The following is a 15,307-nucleotide window of genomic DNA, read 5'->3' as shown; positions in this document are numbered from 1 at the left end:
AGATGCAACTACAAAAGGAAAAACAGTCCTTATCCTCAAAGAGCTCATATCCTATTGGGGGAACATAACCCGTACACCAATAAATAAATATAAAATAATTTTTGGAGAAGTAAAACACTAACAACTGGGGAAATCAGGCAGGGCCTTATAAAAGGAGGCAGCACCTAGGCAGAAACTTGAAGGGGTCTAGGCAGATGAGGCAGAGCTGGAGTGGGGAGTTCATTTAAGGCATGGAGGTGAGAGATGGAATGTCATTTACAGGGTCAGCAAGTTGTCTGTTGGAGCTAGAATGTAGAGTGAAGGGCTTCTTTATTTTACTTCAGTGGAAATAAGGATCCATCAAAACTTCTTAAGCCAGGAGTGACATCATTGGATCTTTGCTTTGGGTACATTTTGGCAGCTGTGTGGAGAATGAATTGGACAGACGAGAGTCTAGAAGCAAGGAGGGCAATTAAGAGGTTATTGCACTAGTACTGGTGAGCATTAATGAAACCCTGTTCTAGGTGGGTGTATGAATGGATAGAAGGGGATGGATATGAGAGATGTTGTGAAGGCAGGCTTGACAAAGCTTGGCCTCTAGCAGAGGGAAAAATGAAGGATGACTTTCAGGTTGCAAGTCCGGGTAACAGAAAGGTGAGTGGTGTTCTCAAGAGAAATAGGGAAGTTAGGAAAGCAGGGTGAGAAAGAGGTGGAATCATGGTGTAGTAGATGGAAAGCTGGACTGACAGGAAGACTTGAGTTTGAGTTTCATTTCTGACACTTAACCTTTTAGTGCCCTAGGCAACTCTTTCAGATGGTAAGTTAAAGAGAAGGCTCTGATTTGCATTGGTGTAGAAAGTTCTTCACTGGGAGCACCATATACCAATGAAACCACAGGCCTGATACCCACCCAACCTCCCCCAAAAAAGAAAAATAGGGGGATTCTTGGGAGAAAGATGGTGAATTCCACTATAAACATGTTGAGTTTGATATGCCTACATATGGGACATCCAAGTGGACATGTCCAACAGGTAGTAGGTGATATGAGTCTTGTACTCAGCAGAGAGATAAGTGTCTTCAAATACATAAATAAAATGTTTTCATTTCAAAATGTCCTTGTAATAATTCAAAGCTGAGAAACAGGTTATGATGACTAGAAATCAATAATTGGGGAAAGGTAGCTTTACTTGAGAATAACTAGTTTTGTATTATTTTTTCCTCTTACTCTATTCTCAGTAAAGATGTAGAGCACCTCTTAGAACTTAGGAACCAGGGCATATGGTTCTGCCCCCGCCTCTCCTGTGTGTAAGTGGCCATCCGGATGTTTCTCTCTGGGCCCAAGCTTAGTTGCTTAAGCACAATATCTCTCCCCCAGCCACTCTTCAGTATTCCCAAGAAGTTAATTCTTCCTGCAATTAAGGTGTATGGAAATATCCTCTGAAGAATGGCTCCCTCTCTTCAGTGACACCCAGAAGCTCACACTGAATGGGTAGCCTGAGGGAGAAATAGTCATTAGTTCCTGTGGCTGTTCACTTCCAGAGCTTATTTGCTCCTTGCAGAAAGGAAAGGCAGTATGTGCCCTAAGCTTTTTCCCCACCCTTGCTCCTTGAAGCTTTCTCAATCATATGATCCATGGGAACTTTCAAAATAGTGATTTGTACAAATGCTTGTATTTATGTGTTCTGCCTTTCAGTCCACTCCTATAAACAGTTACTAATTACAGCTTTGTGCCCCCAGGAAGCTCTGGAGAGAAAAAGATGAAAACCAAACAAACAAACAAACAAAAAAACCCCATTGTCCCTGCCTTCACCTTTAAATTGTTTAAACTCTAGCATTCACAGGCTTGAGCAAGTCTTTTAGTATTCCTACCTTAATTCTCTTATCTATAAAACCAAGCTAATGATTTTGTCCTACTTCCCCTTTGGGATTGTGGTTAGGAAAACACTTTCTACAACTCAAAGTGCTATATAAATTCGAGTTCTTATTATTGCAGTTGTAATGTTGTATGTGGTTGTGAATTATACAAGTTGCTCATAACGAAAATGCCTGTGACCTTTCCCTAGGCCCAGCTGGGGCTGATGAGCCCTCTGGACTTTTTCCTCATCCTGTCTCTCTCTCTCTTGCCACCTGTCCTAGTTTACTTGGCTGTGGAACCTAAGTAGGCTTTCTTACTCAGCTAGACTCAGCTCAATATTCAGTTTAATTCAGTTCAATGAATATTTAGTTCATGTAATCCAGTAAACACTTATTGAATGCCTACTATGTTCCAGGCACTGTGCTAAGCACTGGGGATACAGTTAATAAAAATTAATAAAAAGAAGTAGAGTCTCTGCCCTCAAGGAGTTCACAATTTAGTGGAGGGAGACAACAGACAAAAGGAGGCAGGAAGGTGGAGAGGGAGGAGACCGGAGGATACTCAGGGGGTATGTTGGGTTACATGGAGGCGTCTTGTTCCATGGAGTTGAGAAGAGACAGAGCAGCCAATCGATGCTGAGTTGGCATAAGCTGAGTCCAATTTCTGCCTTCTTTAAAGGAAGGCATTGGGAGGAGTTTGGGCCTCCAGTCCTCCAGTCAGAGGGGAGAGGAGGCTGAGGGAGACAGTATCAATCAAGGCCTGTGGTGGTGAGATTAGGGACTATGCATTTGTAATGGGAAGGACATCTTGGTCCTATGTGTTGAAACCATGCAGGGCAGTAGATGCAGAGTTCATATATCACAGGTTGTAGGGACCTTAGATGCCATCCAGTCCAATCCCCTGGACCCAGAGGAGATAAACAACTTGACCATGGTCACCTAGTAGTAAATGACAAAGATGGGATCTAAATTCATGTCCTATGACCTATAAAACATGGAGCACCCACCAGGCTAGAGTTAGAGAGACAAACATGAAGTAGTCCCTGCCCTCCAAGAGCTTGCATTCTATTCAGGGGGTAGGGATGGAGCACGTCCACTGGCTGGTAAATATAAGGTCATTTGAGTACTTGGAGAACACTAAGGACCAGGGAGATGAAGCTGTGTCGCCCGAACTGAGTCTTGAAGGAAACTAAAGAGGATCCTACCAGGTGGAAGCAAGGAGGGAGTGCATCCCAGTCATGGGGAGCACAAGTTGTGTAGAGTGAAGGTATGCTGTGTTTAGTCCTCCAGTGAAAGCAAGGGAGTAAGTAGTTATTAAGCATCTTCTCGGTGCCAGGCACTGTGCTAAGTACCTTTTTCAAGTATTTTCTCATTTGAACCTCATGACAACTCTGAGAGGCAGGTGTTATTATTAATCCCTATTTTACATGTGAGAAAACTGAGGCAAACAGAGGTTAAGTGACTTGCTCAGGGTCACACAGCTGGTAAGTGTCTGAGGCTGGATTTGAACTCAGGTCTAACTCCAAGCTCAGTGCTTTATTCAGTATGATACCTAGCTGCCTTAATATTATTCACATGAGGGTGACATAAGAATGGATAAGTCAGGGGCAGCTGGGATAGAGGTGTGTGACCTTGGAGTCAGGGGGGACCTGAATTCAAATCCAGCCTCAGACACATAATGCTTAGTAGCTGTGTGACCCTGGGCAAGTCATTTAACCCCATTGCCTCATCAAAATTAACAACAACAAAAAAAGAATGGACAGGTCGGTCTACCTTTGATTATGAAGGGCTTTAAATCAGGCTTTTTGAGGAGTTGATTTTTTATTCCAGAGACATTTGAGAAGGGGCATCATATGATTAGATCTGTAATTAAGTAAGATAATTTTGGTAGTTGTGTGGAGGATAGATTGGACAGGGGAGAGACTGGTAGCAGGGAGAATAATTAAGAGGCAGTTTCTTATGATTATAATCATCACCTGGTTCCCACCTACCTTTTCACTCTTATTTTGTTCATTCCGCAGTCATTTATTAAGCACCCCCTATGTGACAGGTGCTATGCTAGACACTGGTTATACAAAGACAAAATAGAAATGGTCCTTCCCTTCTGGGAGCTCGTAATATACTGGGGAAGCAACATGAATAACATGAATATTAAATAAACTAATCATATAATATACATCTATGTATGTGTATGTGTGTGTATACACACACACACACACGGGAAATATGAAGTGATTTGGGAGTTGCTGGCAAGATCAGATTATCTTTACCTCCCCAATTCTCCGCTCTTCTGAACTTTCCCATTACTGTTGAGGGTGTCCCCATTCTCTCAGCCAGCCAGATCTGTCACCTCAGTGCCTTCCTTGACTCCTAGTTCTTGTTCACCTCCTTTATCCAGACAGTTACCAAGTATTGTGATTTCTACCTTCATAACACCTCTTGTACATGTCCCTTTCTCTCTTTTCATTCACCATCCCATTTCGTTCTCACTATATCCACTTAACTGCTATAATAACCTTTTCATCTCCCTCCCCTCAAGTCTTTCTCCATTCCAAACCATCCTCCACATAGCTGCTGAAATGCTTTTTCTAAAGCATGGGTCTGATCATATCTTCCCCATAGTCATTAAATACCAGCGGCTCCCTGTTACTTCCAAGATCAAACATAAAACCTTTTGTTTAGTATTTAAAGCTCTTCAGAAGATGGCCCCTTTCTACTGATGTGAAATTCTCTCAACTGAGAGAAATATAGACTCTTGGGAGTAATCATTAGTGTACTCATCAGTGAGGGCCTCATGACTGTGGGTCAAAGATAGGAGGCCAAACTGAAAGCAAAGAGATTTATTAGCATGCTGAGGAGGGCTGCTGTCACTGACAGCAGACTCAGTTTCCTAGGGCACAGATTTGGTTTTTATAACCTTTTAGACCTACTTAGAGAAAATAGCCAATCAGCAGCATTTTTTGATAGGATAGATAACTAAAGCATTTCATAGGAGAGAAGAGGGGTAGAGAAAGAGGGGGAATCCACCAAAAGAGGGGAGCATTTGGAATGTATCTGTCATTCAGTTCAAGGACAGAAGACAAGGAGAAGTGACCAAATACTTTTGCAATTGAGAAAGACCTTTTAGACAAAACTACAGGGTCTCTTTTCCAAGGACAGCAAATAGTTGTTACAATGTTAGATGAAACCATCTGCTTTACTCTGTCCTTGCATAATTTGTTAAATTTTTTTTCCCTTTCGATAGTGGCTGGGGGCACTTTGTAAATGTTAGGCCACTGGGTATTGAGGGAGTAGTCCATCAACATGTTGCATAATAACTTTGGGTCCTATTTTCCCTCACACTCTCTTTTCATTTCTCTTACATTCAGCTACTTTTTATGCACTTTATGATTCAGCCATACTGGACTCCTTGTTGTTTCTTACACAGAACCCTTCATCTCCAGGTGCTTGTTTTTGCCCTAGTTTTCCCCCATGCCTGGAACACTGCTCATCCTCACTTATGCGTCTTAGAATCCCAGGCTTCCTTTAAGACTCAGCTCAAATTCCGCCTTCTGCAGGAGGCCTTTCCAGGTTCCCCTCGTTGCTGGAGCCTTCCCCTCTAAGACTACCTTCCATCTGCTCTGTATACATATTGTATGTACTTAATTAATTTACATGCTATCTCCCCCACTAAAATATAAACTTTTGGAAGGAAAGGACTATTTTTACTTTTGCTTCTGTTAGCTTCATGTTTAGCCCCATACTCGACACATGGTAAGCACTTGATATAAGTTGATTGATTGATTGAGGTAGGAGGTGGTACTTCAGCTGAGCTTCAAAGGAAGATAGAAATTCTAAGAAGAAGAAGTAGGATAGAGTTGACACCCTGTGCAGAGGCATAGGGGTGGGACCTGAAATGTTATTTAGTAGGATGTAAGTAGGCCAGTTTGCCTGAAATTTATAGAGTGTGAAAGTATTGTATGCTAGCTGTCACAGTGGATATAGCACTGGACCCAAAAGTCAGGAAGACCGGAGTTCAAATCCAGCCTGTTTGACCCCAGGCAAGTCACTCAACCTTTCTAAACCTCAGACTTTTCCTCTGTCAAATGAGAATAATACTTGCCCTACCTACTTCACAAGGCTGTTGTAAAGATCAGCTTAAATAAATATATATACAGTGTTTTGGAAACTGCAGAACACTATTATTATCATTATTATCACTTAATTACTGTCACAATTTAATCACATTTCACTTGTTGGAAGATTACAATTTCAGCAAAACTTGCAAGAAAAGAATGTATCCTTAGGAGCATCAGACTCATTTCATCTCCCACAGATCTAGGATAAGCTTAAATCAGTTCAAGTAGATTAACTCAAGACTACTTTTCCATATAAGCCAAATAGTGCCATCTTCACTTATTTGAAAGGACCTTTATGTAAAAGAAGAATTAAACTAGTCTGGTCCCTAAGGAGGGGAAAAATAGGATCACTGGATAGAAGACTCAGGAAAACAAATCTCGGCATAGTATAAAGAAGAAATAGACCATGTTTTTACAGAGTTTATGAAATATAAAATTGTCTTGTTAAATATTGAGTTCCCCATTACTGGAAGTGTTCAAGCAAAGTCTGGTTGATCCATTATTTGGGGCTGTTAAAGTGGGAATTCACATTTCAGGTAAGAGTTGGATGAGGTGGCCTTGTGAGGCCCCTCCCAGTTCTCAGAATTTGTGATTTTATGAATGATCACAATGATCATATTTACAGTTTTATTTTTTAACTGCATTCTTCAATTCACAGTGGGAAGACAAAAGTAAGACAAGCTTTAGTGAAATCTGTAATGTAAAATGGCCACTGATTAAGTTAATATAATTTAGATTTCTAAATATCCTGTTTGTATACACATTCTATCTTCCACAGAGCCAAGCACTAGGTCTGGGTAAAGCACAAATTAGTTTGGGTAAGCCAGAATTTTCAAGATCACTTTTCCATGTCAAGAAACAAAAATACCCTCTGGTTTTAATTTCATGTGCTCATGATTTATTAGTCTTACCTGAAAAAAGACTCTTACAGGTTAAGGACAGCCAACGATAAATGAAAATTAATCCATTTCAAGGCTTTACTTCTCTGGTTTTGTTTCTAGAATTGAAGTTATAGCATAGGTAAGGTGCAGACTTGGGAGGTGGAAAAGGGAAAAAAATTACAGAAGCAGAAGTGCTTGGGGGAAAAAAATTAACAAGATATGGAAACGATTTGACTTACAGTGGATACCTATTGAATTTTTAACTGTAGCCAGAAGTAGGGCTCAGTCATTTTCCTGGCTTCATCTCTTTTTCATATGCAGGCACTAAAACTGAATTTATAAAAATCCAAGATTTCAAACTATTCAGAAAGGTCCAGAGGTGAGGGGTCAGCATGTTCTGGCCATGGGTGATGTCCAGTGTAAAAGCCCAGAGGTAGGGGATGAAGTGCCATGTTCTAGGAATGGCAAATGGGCCAGTGTCACTGGGTCCTAGGAATAAAGGTGAGCTGGAAAGGTCGAAAGGGACTAGTTTAGGAAGGGCTGTAAAGGTCAAATGCAGGAGTCTTAATTTTTCTTGGAGTAATAGGGAGCCACTGCAGTTTATTGAATAGAGGGGTTCTGTTGTTAGACCCACACTTAAATGTCTTTGGCAGCTGAAAGCGGAAGAATGGGAGTAGGGAATGACCAGGCAAGTTGGCCAGTTAGAAAGCTGTTAGGGTATTATAGTAGCCCGTTAGAGAAGTGATGAAGTTCTGAACTAAGGTTGTGTTTATATAAATAGAAGGGAGATGAATACGAGAGACATTGTGAAAGTAGAAAGAACAAGATTAGGATGTGTGGGGTGAGTAAGAGTGTGGAATCAAAGATAATACCAAAGTTGTGGGCCTGGTTCATTTTAAGGTTGGTACACTTGACAATAATAGGGAAGTTCAGAAGAGGGGATGGTTTTTGAGGAAAGATCATGAGTTCTATTTTGAATATGTCGAATTTAGGGGCAGCTGGGTGGCACAGTGGATAGACCACCAGCCCTGAAGTCAGGAGGGCCTGAGTTCAAATCGGGCCTCAGACCAAAAACCGACACTTACTAGCTGTGTGACCTTGGGCAAGTCACTTAACCCCAATTGCCTAAAAAGAAAAAACAAAACAAAACAAAAAAAAAGAATGTGTCGAATTTTAAATGTCTACAAGATGTCCATTTCAGGAAGCCTAAAAAGTATTTGTAATTGTGTGACTGTAACTCAACAAACAGACTAGGGTCAGATATATAAAACTGGAAATCATCTGCATAAAGATGATTGAACCCATGGGAGCTGATGAGATCATCAAATGCCGTGGTATAGAATGAAAGAAAAGGGGGCCTAGGACTAAGCAGTGGGACTCAGCACCAGCAATAGAGGGCATGACGTGAATGAAAAATCAGCAAAGGAAACTGAAAGGGAGCCATGAGACAAGTAGGAGGAGAACCACGAGACAGCTGTGTCATGAAAACCTAGAGAGGAGAGTACCCCGAAGGAGAAGGTGATTGACAGTGTCAAAGCCTGAAGAAAGGTGGAGAATTGGAATTGAGAAAAGCTATGACATTTGGCAATTAAGATCATCAGCAATCTTAGAAAAGGTAGTTTCAGTTGAATGATGAGGTTGAAGACTAGATTTCAGAGTGTTTACAAGAGAGTGAAAGTAGAGGAAGTGAAGCACCAATTATAGATTGCTTTCTCTAGGAGTTTAGCCAAGAAGAGGAGAAGAAATACAGGACAAAAGCTAGCAGGATGTTTGGATCATGTGAGGGATTTTTAAGGATGGGGGAATGCCAATGCTTAATTAACACAGTCCTTGGCACATAGTAAATGTTTGTTAAGTACTCGTTGGCTCGATTTGGTTTGATGTAGTCATGTGCATAGGCAGCAGGGAAGCAGCCAGTAAATAAGCAGATTGAAGATGGGGGCAGAGGGGTGGAAATGGCAATTTGTTGGAAGACTCAGGAGAGGAGTGGATCAAGAGTGCTTACAGAAGAGTTTACCTTGGACAGGAGATGGATCACCTTTTCATCTGAGACCAGAGTGCAGGAGCATATAGTACAGAAAGATATCTAGGTGCTGAGAGAGAAACAGAAGAGAAAAGGGAGCGCTCAGCAGTTGGTCTCAGATGTTTTGGTGAAATATGAGGTCACCTCTTCAGACACAGGAGTTGGCAGTGGGGGTGCAGTAAGAGGCTGAAGGAGGAATGAGAAGATTTGGAACAGCCATTGTGCTTGGTGGGATAGAGAATCAATTAGGGAGCAGTAAAACATTTGCATCGCTGCAGTGAGGGCCCAGTTGAGATTACGTACCATAAATTTGTTGACAGCCCTGTCAGCACAGTTTCATCATTTCCTTCAGCTCCTTTCAACAGCTTATGAATAGGGGTGAAGGAGATGATTGATGGGCATATAAATCAGAGTTGAGGTTTGACAAACCATCATTGATGATAGGACAAGGGGAGCAAGGGAAATTGAGGGTGGAGGGTAACTAACGTAGAGCTCAGTTTGTTCACCAGCTTGTCATGATGGGGGACGGAGAAGAGGATTGTCAGTGCAGGGATGACAGAGCGGGAAAGAAGGAAGGGGTACAAGGAATGGAGGGCGTGGTGAGGGATGAAGAATAGGGTTAAAGGTTAGTAAGCATAGGGAAAGATGAAACAATGAAAGATTATGGCCAGATGAATGTATTTTGGAGTTCATCAACATGGAAATGGACACTTGTGAGTGGCGAGAAGATCAAGGGTGTTGCTCTCTGTGTAGCTGAGCTGGAGTGAAGTAGTAGGTCATGGGAATTGAGGAGACCAAGGAGCTGAGAAATAAGGGTATTGGAGGGGACATTGATATGTATGTTGAAGATCCCTAGTATGAGAGCAGGAGAGGGAGAGCAGAGAAGAATTGTGAGCCGGACACTGAATCCATTGAGGAAGGAAGGAAAATGTCCTGAGGTTCTATTAATAACAGCCACTAGGATTTGGACTGGGTGATAAATTTTGATAGCATGAACCTCGAAGGAGGGGAGAATTTGTATAGTGAAGGTGGCAAGGAATAATCTAGAAGGAGTAGTGGAGAGCAAGGAATAGTCTGATGCCCCCATCACATCCAGTGAGTTAGAGCTTTTGAGACAAAATTAGCCAGTCCTGGAAAAGGTGGTAAGGGAAAGGTCTGTGAGAGGGATCTATGTTTCAATGAGGGCTAGAAGATGGAGGAAGTGAGAAAGGGATTTACAATGAAAGGAAATTTGTTTAATTATGGAGTAGGCATTGCAGAGGGCACAGTAGAAGGGATGGGCAGATATGGAGTTCAACTTAGGCTGAGGTACATTGAGTTGAGGATGGGGTTCAGTGGATTCAGGATATCTAGGATGGGGTGAGTATATGGGGATGAGAGTATGCTAATGATTGATCAGGGAGTGCAGACAGAGTATCAGTGGCTAGAGAGAGCCCACTGAGGGAGGCACAAGATTTGGTAGAGTTCTCACCTCCCCTTCCCTAACACCAGCCCTTGAGCTTCAGCTGCCTAGCAGATGGAGATGTGTCCTGTAGGACTGAAGAATGTTCACCTCACAGCGGGTAGGAATAAATGGAGACATATGATTGGATAATCAGGAAGCCAGGGTACCTTACTTATCCTGAAGAAGCCCTCAGGAGCAGGAGATGAAAGAAGTCAATCCAGATGCTCTTCTTCCCAACTTCTGACTCTTAATAATCCCTGGCTTCCTTTAACACTAAGATGAAGTATTACCTCCAGAAAACCTTTTCCTGGTCCTCCCATCCACTCCAAGGTTATCTTCCATATACTCTGTATTTATCTTGTATGTTATTTGCATATGTCAAATCCCCCATTGGAATGGGAACCCCTTGATGGTAGGGATTCTTTGTGTCCTGGGGTGTGTAACACTGTGCCTGGCCCATCGTAAGTGCCCAATAAATGCTTGTTGATTGATTGATTAATGCACGTGAGGCTCAGAGCAGTCAGCTGGTAGAGGCAGAGACCCACACCCAGGACTTCTGACTGCTGTCAGTCCAATAGCCATCAGTCTTTCTTCTATTCCACACTATCTGTTTAAAAAACAAAACTCCAGAAATGAAAACCCACTTTTTCAAAACAAATCCATCCTCTCTCACCCTTTTCATGCTTTTTATTATTGTCTTTAGATGGGTTTATAAGAGTAAATTTTGAATTTAAATCTGATTTCTTTCACTCGACTGGTATAGAATGATATGCTTTAAGAAGTCAGGAAGAAAGGGTGTCAGCAGAGTTTCACTTACGGACTGAGTCTGTTGTGATTAGCCTGAGAAGTAATTTCAGTAACAGCTCTGCCGAGGAGGCATAAGCTGATTGCCAACCAAGCCTGGAATTGCTGTCTGTTATTTGCAGTGCATTATTTTTGCAGAGAAATGTAATCTACTTCAGTAGACTACAACTTACATTGGTTGTCTGTTTTCAATTAAGTAGACTTCCAGACCTCTATGTTTTTATTTAGAGCCTTAAGCAATGCAACAGCTTGAAGCACTGTCCTCTGCTTTGGTCCCTGAAAGTAAAAGACATTTGATGGTGAAGAAACCATTCATTTATCAGCCGACACTTAACCCAGTGACAACTTATGACCTGAGTTAGAGCCTGAGCCGCTGTGATGTGCTTCAGAATAGGACCTCACATCTATTTGTTTTCTTTTCAGTGATGCAGATGGTGAAATGTTTTATATGTTTGTGAGAAATAAGGGTGACGTAAGAAATAACTACACATTTGCAAAAGTATATTCAATTCAATAAGCAGTTTGATTCAGGAAGCATTTACTAAAGGCACCTCCTTTGTGCAAGGTACTGCACGAGGCTTTGGGAATACAGACAGAAAGGAAAAAAAAAATCCCTGCACTGTAGGACTTGACAAAGGAGGGAAGAGGTGGCATATGACAGGCATGTCGATTAAATAAATACAAGATAATTTTTGAGAAAGGAGGAGAGCACACACACCTAAAGGAATTGGGAAGGGCTCTGTGCAAGGGTGGTTTAGAAACCTTAATGAAACTGAGGCTTTTCAACAGTGAAAGGGAGGTGGGGGATGTGTCTGGGCCTGGGCAGACAGCCTGTGAAAGGCTCAAGTGCAAAAAATGGAGCACTAAGTTCAGAAGACAGCACTGAAACAGGTTTGGGAAGTATCGTATGTGGCAGAGAACGGAGTGCAGTAAATCTAGAGAGCTAACCTGATGTCGGACTGCAAAGGGCTTTAAGTGCCAGAAAGTGGAGAGGAGGGTATTTTATCGTAGAGGTAACAGGGAGCTTACTGGATCTTCTTGATCAGGGAAGTAGCAAGGTCTCGTCTGTGCCTAATGAATATCAATTTGGCAGCTCTGTGAAGGATTAGAGAAGGGGGAGAGATTAGAGGCAGGAAGACCAATTGATCCCAGCAGGAGGTGAAAAGGACCTAGTCTAGGGCAATGGCCATGTGAGTGGAAAGCAGGGTGGTGATATAAAAGATGTCATGGAGATAGAAATAACGTGACACGGCACGTGTGAGGATGTGAGGCAGTTAGGTGTGTAATGAATAAAATACTGCACTTGGAGTCAGGAAGACCTTGAGTTCAAATCCAGTTTGAGGCACTTACTAGATATGTGACCCTAGACAAATAATTTGACCTCTGTCTGCCTCAGTTTCCTCCTCTGTACCATGGGGATAATAATAGCACCTACCACCTAGGGTTGTGAGGATAAAATGAAATATTTGTGAAGCACTTCACAAATCTTAAAATGCCATATAAATGCTAGCTGTTGATGGTGATGATGATAATGATGATGATGGTGATGGTGATGAAGGAGTAGGAAAGAATTGAGGATGACTCCCTGTTTGTACACCTGGATGACAGAAAGTATAGTGATGCCTTAACAGAAATAGGGAAATTAGGAAGTTGTTTGGGGTTGAAGGTTGAGTTTTGGGAAAGAGACAGTGAATTCTATTAAGATATGTTGAATTTAAGATGCCTGTGGCACACCTAGTTAGAGATTTAACTCTAGCACTTGGTGATGCATGGCTGCAGTTTAAGACAGAGATGAAAGCCAGATGTTTTTGTTTCTGGATTATCGAAGTAAAGCATGTGTGGGTGATGGTCATACCAAGGATAAGACTATTTCTGTGTGTTGCTGAGGTGAAACAAAAGTGTTGTATGTGTCATGGATCTTGAGATGGATGGACAAGAGTATCAGGTGTTTGAGAGGATTCTAATATAGATATTAAAACCCTTATATATGAAAGCAGGGGTGGACTAGAAAGAAAGGCTGAGAGTCGTGTACTAAACTCCTTGATAGATGAGAAGTAATCCCCTGAGAACCAATAGAGGATCGTCCCTGGGATCTGTAGACAGGTGGAAGGAACTTCCAGTGAGGATGGGGAATCGTGAAGTACACCTGCTTCTCCCTTTGGCCAAGCGTGTCAAAACACTCATGAGAAGAAGGACCCAGTTTTGGAGACGGAGGCAGCAATGCTGCATCTTCTGTGGGGAGGAATGTGTCTGCGAGTACAAGAAGGTACAAGGGGTCTTAAGAGGAAAAGTTCTAACAGGACAGGAAATGTGGTCATGAAAGAGTGATGGTTCTAAAGGGCACAGTGCAAAGTGAGGACAGAGCAGGATGGGAAATTGGATAGGGCCCTCTTCCTTTCACTTAGTGAGATCATCAGTGTCTGTGGATTTAATCACCATCACTATGGTGAGGACTCTCAAATCTCACTATCCTACCACAACCCCTCTGCTGATCTCCAGTCTCACATCTCCAGTTGCCTTTCAGACATCTCAAACTGGATGTCCAATAAATATCTTAAACTCAGCATCTCCAGAAATAAATGTCCTCATGATCCTTCCCCTTAAACCTTTTCCCCTCCTTCTCTATTACTGTTGAGGGCAGCATTTATCCTCCCACTCTCTTGGGCTCACAACCTAGGGATCTTCCTGAATTCCTCACTCTGTCTCACTCTCCATAGCCAAGCTGTGGCCAAGGCCTGTCGATTTCACCTTTGCAATATGTGTCGAGTATGCCTCCTTCTCTCCTCTGCACATGGCCTCCACTATGGTGCAGACCCTCAACACCTCATGCCTTGATTATTGCAACAGCCTGTGGAAGGAGTACCTGCCTCAACTGTCTCCCTACTCTATTCCAATCTTCCTCATTGCCCTAGGCACATGCCTGGCAGCTAGGTGGAGGAATGGATGCAGCGCTGGGCCTGGAGTCAGGAATACATGAGTTCAAATCATACCTCAAATATTTACTAGCTGTGTGGTCCTGGGCAAGTCACTTTACCTCTGTCTGCTTCCTCAGATTTCTCAACTATAAAACATGAATATAATAGCACCTACTTTGCAGGGTTGTTGTGAAGATCAGTGAGAACATTTGTTAAGTGCTTAGCGTGGTGCCTGGCACATACTAGGTCCTTCATAAATGCTTATTGCCCTACCCCCTTCTCCATTCCTCTCCCACCAGACTCTTGGCCCCTGGCCTTGGGATGCTGGGCCCTGACAGGTGAACCTAGGCCTGATATTGCTCAAAAACAGACTTTGACATCACTTCCGAGACATCTCTAAATCATCCCCCAAGGTCTCTGTTATGTGTTGTCTCCCCCCCGTCACTCTGCCCATTGAATGTTAAACCTCCCAGAAGTCAGAAACTGTCTTATTTATTTGTATTTGTGTCCTCAGCACTTAGAGTGCCTGACACTTTGGGGGTTGGATGATGCACGATTAACATATTCAATCAAATAATCAACAGTCATTTATTAAAGGTCTGCTATGTACCAGATATACTAATGGCTGGAGGCACAAAGACAAAAGGGACACAGGACCTTTCTTTGGGGAGGGATTGCATTCTGTATGGGAGACAACATTGTGCATGAGTTTATGCAAAATAGATTTAAAAATGGATAAAAGGTGATTTGAGGGATGGGGGCACCAGCAGCTAGGAGGATTAAGACAGGCTTCATGCAGAATGTGGTGCTTGAGTTAGGCCTTGAAGAAAATTAGGAATTCTAAGAAGGTGAGAGGAGGAGAACTTATAGTCCAGGCACAGGGGTCACCCAGTGCCAAGGGAAACGGAGCAGTGTGCATGAGGAAGAGTAAGAAGGACCCTCTGATTGGCCCATAGAGTGTATGAAGGACGATAATGTGCAGTAAGTCTGGGAAGGTAAATTGGTTGTGAAGGGCTTTGAAGGCCATACAGAGGAATTTATATTGGATTTTAGAGGTAATCAAAGGAGCCAATGAGTTGATTGAGTAGGAGAATTGACATAGTCAAACCTATGCTTTAGGAAAATCACTTTAGCCTCTGTATGGAGGATGGATTGGAATGGAAAGAGACTAGAGGCAGGAAGACCAATTATGGCTTTTTTGCAGTAATTCAGGTGATGAGGGTCTGAACAAAAGTGATATCTGTGGGCAGAGAGAAAGGGGCAGATGTGAGAGAGATGCTGTGGAAACA

General features: G+C 42.4%; 1 protein-coding gene across 1 annotated transcript in view; it reads left to right on the top strand.

The window, feature by feature from the left end:
- ZFAT (zinc finger and AT-hook domain containing) overlaps positions 1-15,307 on the top strand; it is a 276,495-nt gene that overhangs the window by 229,591 nt on the left and 31,597 nt on the right. The window lies entirely within an intron of this gene.

The sequence above is a fragment of the Phascolarctos cinereus genome, unplaced genomic scaffold (assembly GCF_003287225.1).
Source record: "Phascolarctos cinereus isolate Bilbo 61053 unplaced genomic scaffold, phaCin_HiC Scaffold_4;HRSCAF=312, whole genome shotgun sequence".
NCBI lineage: Eukaryota > Metazoa > Chordata > Mammalia > Diprotodontia > Phascolarctidae > Phascolarctos > Phascolarctos cinereus.
The sequence above is the reverse complement of the archived record's forward strand: the minus strand, read 5'-3'. Positions and strand labels throughout refer to the sequence as shown.